The sequence below is a fragment of the Pan troglodytes genome, chromosome 12, assembly GCF_028858775.2.
Source record: "Pan troglodytes isolate AG18354 chromosome 12, NHGRI_mPanTro3-v2.0_pri, whole genome shotgun sequence".
Taxonomy (NCBI): Eukaryota; Metazoa; Chordata; class Mammalia; order Primates; family Hominidae; genus Pan; species Pan troglodytes.
In genome coordinates, this window is record NC_072410.2 from 102,524,280 (window position 1) to 102,536,537 (window position 12,258).

The 12,258-nt window shown below is 43.5% G+C and overlaps 1 protein-coding gene across 46 annotated transcripts in view; it reads left to right on the top strand.

Moving 5' to 3' along the window:
• Positions 1 to 237: 237 nt before the first annotated feature.
• Positions 238 to 12,258, top strand: part of PUM2 (pumilio RNA binding family member 2) — a 103,488-nt gene continuing 91,467 nt past the window's right edge. For 9 of the 46 annotated variants that reach the window (XM_016947801.4, XM_054677711.2, XM_054677715.2 and 6 more), the window contains exon 1: positions 1,695 to 1,949. The gene's annotated coding sequence lies outside the window, so the exon portion shown is untranslated. Of the gene's footprint in view, positions 370 to 970; positions 1,641 to 1,677; positions 1,950 to 12,258 lie in introns of those variants that run through there. The other 37 variants (XM_063789255.1, XM_063789258.1, XM_063789261.1 and 34 more) reach the window with 21 other exon arrangements.

The window sequence follows — 12,258 nt, forward strand, 5'->3', positions numbered from 1 at the left end:
AGCTCAACGGAGGGGAAAGGAGAAGGCAGGCAAAATGTGTACACCCCAGTATCTCCCATTCTTACTTGATCGTGAGACATTTCTTAAAGGAACATCTATTAACACTGAACACAGCACACTAGGGAAATGCTGTTGTGGGTGATGGGGAGCAATGAGATGGTTGAAGCAGAGGCCTGAGCGCCAGGAATTGGATTTGCATTTTAGATAGCAGTGAGCAGAACTGATTGGAGGGAGTGAGACTGGAGACAGGAAAGCTGATTAAGAGCCAGCTACAGAAATCCAGACCTGGGAAGCAAGGCTAGTATTAGTGAGGAGGCAGAGGAAGACTGTCTCCAGAATTACTTGGGAAGTAAAAATCTGCGAGGCTTGGTAAGTTATTTATATTTGGAGTGGGGGTAAGAGGAAGAGACAAGGATGGTTCTCAGAGGTGTAATTTGGGGAATGAATAGGTGGTGACACTGCCAATTACAGACACAGTACAAGAGTGGGGGGTAGGGGATGGGTGTGACTTCAGTTTTTAACATGCTTGGTGACAAGAATATTCAAGTGAAAATATCTAGAAGCCTGAAATATGAGCCTAAGGTAGGGGCTTGGGATGGATTTCAATGTCAGACATTTTTCAGTAATAGTTAAAAACCGAAGAGCCCATGTATTCAACAGGCACTTGGCACAGTGTGAAACAAAACACAAGGTCCTTGCCCTCGTGGAGCTCACAGTCGCCTAGGGAAGACATACATTAAGCAAACTATACGGGAGGCCCTGAATATTTACGAAGTGCAGCATGTCAGGAGAGCCAGGAGCTGTGCAAATAAACCATCAAGAACAAATCGGACACGGTGCCTGTTACAGCTGTGTGACCTGGAGCCGGTTAGGTTAGAATCCTGGAATCACCACTGCTTTGCATGGGGGTCCAGGACAGCAAGGCAGATTTGGAGTTTCCAACTAGCCTGTAAACCGGGAAGGAGAGAGCGCTTAGTACGCGAGAAAAAGAAACAGCCAACGAGTGAGAATCACTGGCCCAGCTGGAGAACGACCGGAGTTTCCTTTGTGTGCACCGGGACCAAGCACTGGGGGCCAACAATTTGCTGAGAGCTGGCTCCACCTGCCTGGGGTGCAACCACGAGAAGAGTGACAGCCCTCTCGCAGGGTACAATCTTCCACCCCCAGATGCATCTCCCTCGTCTGGTTGTGGGGAGGTACAGAGTGAAAGCTAAAGGCCTGAATTAACGTCCGGCTCTTGTGGGCGCCAGCACTCCGGAAGCGAAATGCCAGGAGTACCCCAAGGTGGGCGGCGCGGGCGCAGACACCCGCACACCCAGTTGGGGGAAAACAATGAGCAACCGGGTAGGAAGCCGAGGGTAAGAAGATACAGAAGTCGAGGCCCAACACGGGAAGACAGTCGAACACAGCGTTTGGCAACAGCACGCCTACGCTGTCCGAGCCCGGCGCGCGCTCCCCGCGCCGCGGCGGAGCCCAGGAGGGAAGCGCGAGCCCGCAAGGTGAGGGCGGGGTAGGGCACGCCGGAGAGGCGGCCAAACACGTGAGAGCGCGGAGAACGTGCGCACGCGCAGGGCGCCCCCGGCCCGCGCGGCGGGAGCGCGGGAGCAGGGACGCAAGGCATTGAAAGGAGCCGCGCCTCGGTGAGCGCTCCCCCTCCCCTTTCTCCCGGGGTGCATTGCGCGCGCCCGGTGGGCGGGGGGGAGGGGAGGGGAGGCGGCGGTGGCAGCCATGTTGTTGTGAGTCTCTGTGTCTCACCCTCGGTACTTCGGTGGTTCGGAGGAGGAGGGGGAGGAGAAGGAGGAGGTGGGGTGGGGGGGGAGGGTGGTAGGTGGAGAAAGAAGACATTGCCGCCACCGAAGGCGGAGGAGGGGGAGGACCGCCAAGAGCGACGCCGCCGTGTGCCCAACGGTCGGTGTCCCCGGCTGAGGCAGCGCGGCCGCAGCAGCCCTGTAAGTCAGTCCGCGTTCGCTCTTTCTCCGGTCCTTTGGCGCCGCCGAGGATGGCTCCCCAGGCTTTGTGCGGCGGCCTCGGCGGGAGCCGATCGCCAGCGGGAGGGCGGATAGGGCCTGCTGAGTGCCCGGGCCGGTGCGGCCTGGGGCCCGCTCGCACAATGCAGGGGGAGGGGTGCCGGAAGGGGGTGTGCGCGCGCGGGGGAGGGGGCGCCGCGCCGGCCGCTTTCCCGCTTCCTTCCCTCCGCTGGGCCGCCGCCTCTGGGGCCTGGGGCGCCAACCCGGTTCTCCCTCCGATTCGGCGCGCTGGAGGTTAGAGACCGAGCTGTCGGCCCTAGGGTTCGGAAAGAGGGGAGAGGCCGGGTGGCCCCAGAGAAGCATGCGGATTGCAAGTGGGTGAAGAGGAAGGAGTGGGTTTATGAAAACAAGTGTGGGCATTTTCAAAGGCCGGAGTGTGTCCGGGAAAAGCTTGCCGTGGACGGATGTGGGTATGAAGCCGTGACTTGGATTCGCCTTGTTTAGGTTATAGGAACGGATTTCGATATTCAGAAAAATATGTAAATTAAAACCAAAGGCAAGATTAGCGGCTTCTACTATTTGAGCAGTAGTTTTGTATCTGAATTGGGTCAGGTTTTGGGGAAAATGTTTAAAGTTTCATGCCCAAACACGTGTAAAAGTTAGTGTTGTTTCTGAAAACACAGCCAGAGAAAACCTACTTAACTTAGCTTTTTATTCTAACATACGTAAACTTTTGAAGAGAGGAGTGTATTGCCAGCATATTAGGTGCAATAAGACATCGTGTTAGGACTTAGTACTTTGAGATTTTTACTTGTTGAGAAAACGGGGTAGATGTTTTGGTGAAGGAAAACGAGAAAAATGCTTGTAAACGGTGAAGAGAAATGTAATACCTGTAAAGGTACTGTATGTCAAGAAAACAATTTTAATAAAAGGAGTTACCGAAGGATTTTAAAAGCTTGTTTAATGGTTAGATTTCGTGTTTAATAGGTGACTCTTCACCATGTGACCTGGAGTATTGGAAGATGACTTAAGGAATCCTGTAAATAAAAAAAAAACAACAAAAATGAGTATTTTCAATTTGTTTCTCTTCCTAGCCTCCTTTTAAACAATGATTTACTTCATTTGCTCAATCATTATGAATAAAAATGATGGCATTTTCCGTGCTGCAAGAATTTCTTTAAAATTCCGATTTTTGGTGAAATTGCATTGTGTAGAATTTTCTTGGTGTGCATGAGGGCAGTTTTTGTATGCAGAAAAGGTTTACGATAATCTTAAAAATAAAATTTTATTTCAGAAACCTGGTTCTTGAGGATTTAAGTCCAGTTTTTAAATTCTGTTTACAGGTCTAGCTATTTTGAGTTATAATTGCCAGTAACTTAAGCATTTTCCAGCAATTTAAGCTGTGTTTAACACATGCTTTCCTTAATTTGAGTCCAAAGTTCTCTTAGGTGTTTCAGCATTTAGCAAGATTTCAACTTCTTAAAAGAGCCTAAATTACTGACATTTACTTTGCTCTTACAAAGCTGTCACTTTAGAATAAATTCTCAGGCATTACAAATACTGTATATAAATTACCAAATAATACTTGGATTTTGTTTCTCTTAAGCATTCCATACTTGTTTATGAATCTTTTTTTCTTGTTTGAGACAGGGTCTGGTTCTGTCGCCCAGACTGCAGTGCAGGTGGTGAGATCTGGGCTCACTGCAGCCTCCGCGTCCCGGGCTGCAACTGTTCTTCCACCTGAGCCTTCCGAGTAACTGTAGCTGGGGGTACAGGCGCACGCCACCACGCCCGGCTAATTTTTGCATTTTTTGTAGAGACAGGGTCTCACTGTGTTTCCTGGGCTGAACTCCGATCTCAAGCGATCCTCCCGCCTCGCCCTCCCAGAGTGCCGGGATTACAGGCGTGAGCCACCGCACCCGGCTTGTTTATAAACCTTTCTGGTGTGGAAAGATAATTTGCCTTCCGGAGTAGGTACTTATCTTAGTTAACAAAAGTAATTATGACCAGAGATTTGGGCCAGGTGTGAAATCCACAGCCAATTTTCTCAGTGACCAAGCTGTCTCCTTTTTATAGACCCTAACATGATCTGCATAGTTTTAAGTGGAGGTTGATTCCTGTCTCCTAAACTCAAGTTCTACATACGTCCTAACTTAAATACCTTGTTGGGTTTCCAGGATATGGAAATACTTGTATTTTTTCATATTCTTAAAATTTACAGATATTTAAAATATCCGAATATTTGAGTCTCACATGGCTTTGTCTACATGGCTGCAATCACAGCTTGAGACCATTTTACTAACAGGTGTGATTAAGATAAAAATTACACTTATAGCCAGGTAAATTGGTTTGTGGCATATTAAGTAGATTTCTTGCTTTTTTCTTTATTATTATTATTATTAATTTTTAATATAGGTGAGGTCTTGCTATGTTGCCCAGGCTGGTCTCAAACTCCTGGGCTCAAGCAGTTCTCCCGCCTTGGCCTCCCAAAATGTTGGTATTAAAAGCATGAGCCCCGGTGCCAGACCCTTGCTGTTTTTAGGAAATGCATTAAAATAGTCTGACTTGTTCCTTTTGTCCTGCCTCCTCACTTCGCTTTGATGAGTTTGTAAGAGGGAACGCTGATGAAATATGGCAGAGCCCCTTCCTCGCTTTCTCTCTGGGAGTCTTCTCCCTGCAGAAAGCACTTAATTTGCCCTGCTTTTTCATGAGACTACCAAAGTTAGACTCCCCATTTCCAGAGGACAGTAGTTGTCCAGTGCTACTTGTGACTGGGTTAGAATAATTATGGAGTGTGTTTGGAAGCCCACTTGGCCTAGGTCTAAATTATGCCTCCACTGTGGTTTTATCAGTAGTAAAGGAAATCTTAGGATTAACACAAGTCCAACTACTGTGTCTTTCAGTCAGTTCGGAATTCTGTTGTGGAAAAAGGTTTCCTCAAACCCTATCATTTAGGAGCTAATATTTTAATAGTGATTTTTATATTTGGCAATATATATAGACAGGAGACAGTTTTTATTTAAAACTTAATTGCTTTTGTAGTTGAAAAAGTGGAAGTTTTCTATTTTCAAGCTTTTCCAGTGAGTGAAACGCTGTATAGAATTATTAGGTAGGTGCGTGATAAATGCTTTTTCTTTGAGTTTCATGTAGCATTATGTTTAGAGACATGTTAGTGTTTTTTTTCCTTAGTGACTTTTTCTTCAAATAACTCGAGAGTTATCTTTTTAAATGAAAAATCAAGACATGCCTAATTAAACACAAGTATTAAAAGTTTTATTTGACCTTTGGCTGGTTCCTTTTTATAGTCTTAAGTGTTTTAGAGAATTTTTAAACAGATTGTTTATTTAAGCTGTTGGCAAAAGCATAGTTTCATTAGTAAGTTCCATTCTGCAAGTTTAGCTACTGGATCCCAACCATTTTCAGGTTGCATATTGCATATTGTTGGTTTTCACATCTTACTCTCTCACTGTTCTCTTGTGGAGGAATAAAAGATTTTAGAATAGAGTACTGGGAAATATCCAAATGTACACACCTTGTATGCATATCACTGTAGCTGGCAAGTGCAAAAAAAGAAGTAGCATGAAGTGTAAAAGGAGAAGGGAGGTAATTGAAGTGTTAGATGGTTTGACTGACTGCAAATGGGACAGGAAAAAAAAGGTAGTCATCACCTATTTGGAGCTAAATATGTTGGGACCACAGAAGCCCCCTAAAATGTTTCCTGGAAGGGACTTGGTACAATTGGCTATGAAATTGTACTGAAAACCACTTAGTCAACACTGCCCAGGGAAATGGAACCTGTAGCTGGCTGCCAACACACATACAATGTGGTCATGGCGGGGTGGTAGGGAAGGATTGTTTACATTTTTTTAGTTCTGGGGAAAAATACACTAATGGAGGAAACCTGGTTTGAGGACAGCTCTTTGATCTATCTTATTGTAGTAGCCATCTTATGACAAGAGTAAGAAGTTCTGGATCTCAAAGTGGTGATCCCTGACTTTAGGCAGTTTCTGAAAAACTTAAGAACAGTGAGAGAAAGATGCAATTGGTCTTATTCATTCAGACATGAAATAAGGCAAATGAGTGTTAGAGGGAGAGTACCCCTAAGTATAGGTCTTTATTAGGCAGTCAAATGAAGCAAACTGTAGGAAGAAAAAAATGTGGATTGTATTGTATGATTTTATAAATACCAAAAATGTATACAGATTGGAACTACTTGTATCTTCCATTTTCTTGACCATGTCATTTTTAAGTTAGTTTATTAAGAACATCTCCATAGTAGCTTATCGGTAGTTTTAGCATGATTACATGCAAAAACATTCAGTTATCTATGATAAAACTTGAATCTTTAAAACCAATTCAACATGAACAGAATTATGTTTTGAAGTTGTGAGGATAATGGCTCCAGGTTTTGCCTATAGGTGTTTTCTTGGACCACCTTTCAATGGAAGTGTAATTTATTACTTTTTTTCCAAAGGAGAGTCTTAGGTGCCCTCGTCTTAATATCTAAATTATGTGCATCCTACACTAGCAAGAATAGGAGTGCTCTACGCTCTTGCTAAAGGTAAATTGTTTGCCAGTTCTTCAGAATCGTGGTTGAGAAAATACTCATGGAGTATGGACATTCAGTCCATTTGTAGTCTGAATATTAAAATTGTGTCTTTTCATCACGCTAAAATACCTGCACAAGTTTTTTGGAGACAGAGTTTCGCTCTTGTTGCCCAGGCTGGAGTACAATGGCGTGAACTCGGCTCACTGCAACCTCCGCCTCCCAGGTTCAACCGATTCTCCTGCCTCAGCCTCCCAAGAAGCTGGGATTACAGGCGCCCACCACCACGCCCGGCTAATTTTTGTATTTTTGGAAGAGATGGGGTTTCACTGTTGGCCAGGCCGGTCTTGAACTCCTGACCTCAAGTGATCCACCTGCTTCATCCTCCCAAAATGCTGGGATTACAGGCGTGAGCCACTGTGCCTCGCCCCACACATTTTTTTTTGAGCGTTGCAGATGTATCGTGCCACACTGTCCTTAGATGCTGGTGATACGGTGATATGTGGTCCTTGTTTTTAAGACCTTTATAGGAAAGTGGAGAGAAGATTGAACTTGTGATTACAGTGCAGCATGCTAGCCTGCCACTGAGGTGGTATTATAAAAGTGCTGTGGTGTGGGCACGTGGCCCATGCCTGTAATCTCAACACTTTGGGAGACTGAGGCGGGACGATCACTTGAGTCCAGGAATTCAAGACCAGCCTGGCCAGCATAGGGAGACCTTGTCTCTACAAAAAATTAAAAAACTGGTCTGGCATGGTGGCACGCACTTACAGTCCAAGCTATTTGGGAGGCTGAGGTGGGAATGAGGTGGGAAGGTCACTTGAATCCAGGAGATTGAGGCTGCAGTGAGTTGTGATCGTGCCGCTGCACTCCAGACTGGGCGACAGAGGGAGGCCCTGTCTCCCCCGCCCTGCCGCAAAAAAAAAAAAAAAGAAAAAAGTGCTGTGGACACATGTAGGTAGAGACTGCAGGGACAGGAAAAGCTTTCCACAAGAGGTAAAGCGGAATCTTCTTTTCTTTTCTTTTCTTTTCTTTTTTTTTTTTTTTTTGAGACAGTCTCCCTCCGTTGCTCTGGCTGGAGTGCAGTGGCACTATCACAACTCACTGCAAGCTCCGCCTCTCGGGTTCACGCCCTTCTCCTGCCTCAGCCTCCTGAGTAGCTGGGACTACAGGCGCCCGCCACGAAGCCCTGCTATTTTTTTTGTATTTTTAGTAGAGACAGGGTTTCACCATGTTAGCCAGGATGGTCTCCATCTCCTGACCTCGTGATCCGCCGGCCTCAGCCTCCCAAAGTGCTGGGATTACAGGTGTGAGCCACTGTGCCCAGCTGCGGAATCTTAAAATGTTATAGAAGTTAATTTAGTCCCGAGATGGGTGAGGTGGCATTCAACCAGAGGGATTAATAGCCGTAGTAATCCTGATAGGGTAGAATGACAAGAGTTTAAGGTGCAGTTATAGGGAGGAGGGTGACAAAAGAGAGATAGGAGAGATAGGTAGAAGCCCACCAGATTGAAGTCCTTTATCTAATATGGACAGTCCAGGATTATAATTTAGGAAGATATAGACAATCATGGTGTCCTTGAAAGCCTTAGAGAATTACTGTGTAGTTAGTTTTCCTGGATTATATTAGGAGTTAGGTATTTGACTTTTCCTTGAGGAACTGACTGTAAGAAAGACTATGAGGCTGGGCGCCTAACGCTTTGGGAGGCCGTGGCAGGTGGACTGCTTGAGCTCAGGCATTTGAGACCAGCCTGGGCAACGTGGTGAAACCCCATCTCTATAAGAAATGCAAAAATTAGCTGGGCATGGTGGCTCGCGTCTGTAGTCCCAGCTACCTGGGAGGCTGAGGCGCGAGGATCTCTTGATCCCAAGAGGTAGAGATTGCAGTGAGCCAAGATCGAGCCACTGCACTGCAGCATGGGCAACAGAGTGAGGCCCTGTCTCAAAAAATAAAATAAAGTAAAATAAAATAAAATAAAGTAAAATGATACTATGAAACCTTGTATCTGTTAATGGTAATGTTGAAGATATTTTCTATTACAACTCTGTTGCCTCAATAATGCTCCATCTAAGAAATTGCTTTTTTTTTCTCTTTGATACTGGGATGAGGGCAGGTGTCTCATCGTGTTGCCGGGGCTGGAGTGCAGTGGTGCAGTCACTGCTCACTGCAGCCTCAACTGCCCAGTCTCAAGCAGTTCTCTGACTTCAGCCTCCTGAGGAGCTGGCATTACAGGCGCACAACATCATACCCAACTAGTTATTTTGTTATTATTTGTAGAGACAAGGTCTCACTATGTTGCCTTGGCTAGTCTCGAATTTGTTGCCCCATGTGGTCTCGAATTCCTGGACTAAAGCAATCCTCCTGTCTTGGCCTCCTAAAGTGCTGGGATTATAGGTCCAAGCCACCATGCCCAACAGAAATTTCTTTTAAAGCTTAGTGTTAGGAATAAGGTTGCATCCAAGGGTTTGGTATGATTTCTTTCTCTGGCTAATGAGAATTGTACATACCTACTGTTTGTACAATTACTAGCACAACTGGTTAGCATTAAACCTACTAGTTTATTTGCTATTTTATTTAATAAATTACTTAGTTATTTTTATTTAGAAACTTTTTTTTAATTTGAGGCAGGGTCTCTGTCATCCAGGCTGGAGTGCAGTGGTGTCACCCAGGCTGGAGTGGAGTGGTGTGAACATGACTCACTGCAGCCTTGACCTCCCTCGCTCTAGTGATCCTCCCACCTCAGCCTCTTGAGTAGCTGGGACCACAGGCATGTACCAGTACACCCAGCTAATTTTTTTGTTTGTTTTATTGTATATTTCCTTTAAGATAGTCTGCCGTCTTCCAAACATTTGCTTAAGTGAATAAAGTAAGTTTATTTAAATTATACTCAAATTTTTTTTAAACACAGACTCTTTTAAAAATATGTAATTTAGCTGGGCATAGTGTGGCACTACTGTAACCCTAGAGGTTGAGGCAGGAGGATTGCTTGAGCCCAGGTTTGGAGGCTGTGAAGGCACCACCGCACTCTAGCCTGGGTGACAGAGTAAGACCCTGTCTGTAAATATATATATGATTTAATACTTAATCCTTGAAACTAACACAGATTTGGTTTCTCTCCATACATTTCTACCTAGATGTTTGGTGGTGTTTTTGATGTAATAACTTGCCTTTTTAAAACTTAAGTATCTTTAGGAAATTGGCTTGGTCATTTCATCTCACTTTAAAGTTAACCAATTCAAAGCTTGTTCTTGATTACTTGAGGAACTTCAAAAACCGCAATTCATACTAATCACCTAAATGATTCCTTTTACTTCAAAGATTTATACAATTCATATATATTTCTTAGACTATTCATAAGTCATAATAAGCTAAATATATTTTAAAGCTTTTAACCGTAAGTTAGGGTTTTCCTAGACAAAAATTAAATCTCTATTCTACCCAGTCTTATGAGAAAATTGAATATATTTCATACCTCACATTCATTTTTCTTTAAGTTGTCTTGGAAATGACTAGAAACACTACATAAAATGTACTTGTGTTAACATTTACAGAAAAGTTATGGTAATACTGGGTTAAGGTTAAACAGTTTTAATTGTAGAATTTCTTGGAGCCAGTAACAGAAGGAAGGAAAGATTGAACATGTACTCAGAGCTTGCAAAGGAGCAAGTGGGTGCTACTTAGCAGCATACCTGAAATGTATTGGACAAGGGATCACTTATTTCTGAGAACACTGAGTTGGTGAATAAGGAGCACACTTAGGAAAATTCCAAATAAACTGCGTTAAAGTCTGCTTCTTAAAATTGTTATTTTTCTCCAGTTGTCTCAGACCATGCATTCAGATTTCTTCCTTTAGTTCTCTGTTACAATTTAGTTAACATTTCTTTTTCTTTCTTTCTTTCTTTTTTTTTTTTTTTTGAGACAGAGTCTAACTCTGTTGCCCAGGCTGGAGTGTAGTGGCGCAATCTCCGCTCACTGCAACCACCACCTCCTGGGTTTAAGAGATTCTCCTGCCTCAGCCTCCCTAGTAGCTGGGATCACAGGCGCCTGCCACCACACCTGGCTAATTTTTATATTTTAGTAGAGACGGCCTTTCACCATGTTGGCCACCCTGGTCTCGAACTCATGACCGCAAGTGATCCACCTGTCTCAGCCTCCCAAAGTGCTGGGATTACAGGCGTGAGCAACCATGCTAGGCCTCTAGTTAACATTTCTTAAGTTGTTTTTCCTTGGTGAGATATTAATTCTAATTGATAGCATGTAACAATTGAAAATTACTAAGATAGCCGTGTGAGACAAGTCTTCATTTGTTGGACTTTCAGCCTAGTACTAATAGGAACAAAAAGTAACACAATAACTTTTGTACTTTGATAGTTTCCAAGCTGTAATGCAGTTAAGCTATGTTTATATAGGACATTAAGAAATTTATTTTGCTAACCTCAGTAAGTCTTACAATATGAAGAAATACAAAGATAAAGCCAACAGTACCTTCTTTACCAAAGTTGAGTGAGATGTTTATTTTTTCGTACTTCCCACAAACATATGTAGTCATACATTGCCCCCCTCGTTTTTTGAACAAAAATTGGATCATATGATACACATTAGGCAACTTTGTATTTTTACTTAATATCATGGACATTTTACATATAACTTTAATTACTTGTAATTTTTGTACTGGCTCATTGTTTTAACTTTTTTCTGTTGTTGAGTTTGGCTTATTTTTTTAATTTTGTACCACCATGTAAGTGGTGCTGCAGTAAACATCTTTATATAGTTAATTCATTTGTGTTGGTGCTGTTTGTTTAAGGTAAATTTCCAAAAGAGAAACTTCTGGGTCAAAATATTTTCTTTTTTTTGCGGGGCAGGGAGAGAGGGGGGCTGTGCAGAGCGCAGGTAAGAGCTGTGGCCCCTGCTATGTTGCCTACGCTGGTCTTGAACTCCTGGACTCAAGTATTCCTACTGCCTTGGCCAACCAAAGTGTTGGGATTATAGGCATGAGCCACTGTGCCCAGTCCAGAGAATTTTATATTGATTTTTAAACAAATAAACAAAAAGTTCAGTTTGATGTGTCATTAATACTCTAGAAAGCACTTGCATTTCAATTTCATTTATTACCTCACTTAATCTTTGCAACAGCCCTATGAGGGAGGCATTGTTGTTTCCATTTGCAAATGGACAAATGAGATCGAGTTCATTTAGCTAGTTAGTGGCCAACCTGGAACTGTATTCTTGGTCTTTTGATTCTGATTTCTGTTACACCATGATGACTGATACTAACAAAATTTTTTAGTTGGGAAACTTCTAGGGTGTTTGTGGATATATTCCTTAGCCATATGGTGATGTATGAGTGTTTCAACCCTATCTGCACAGGGAAAGCATCACCTGGAGAGCCTAAAAAATACTAATAAAAATCCGCCTGTCTTGCTGCCCAGACTAATTCAAGCCAGCCTTGGGTAGGTGAGACCTGAGCAACTGTAGTTTATAAAATCCTCTTACCTGGACTCTGATGTGTGTTGTAAGTGTTTGAGAACTAGTGATCTCAAAATTGGGGTGCTCCCATCCCTGAGGGGTACCTGAAGAGTTTCCAAACTACATCCGTTAGTGCATTTAAGTCTTCTGGGAATCAGTTATCAGGTCCTCACCATATATGTACTGAGAAAGGTAGAACTCTGATCCATCCCACATCTTACTGTTGTGTATTTTACCCAGGTAGTTAAACTTTGGCACCAAAGAGTTAGCTTTCTTTT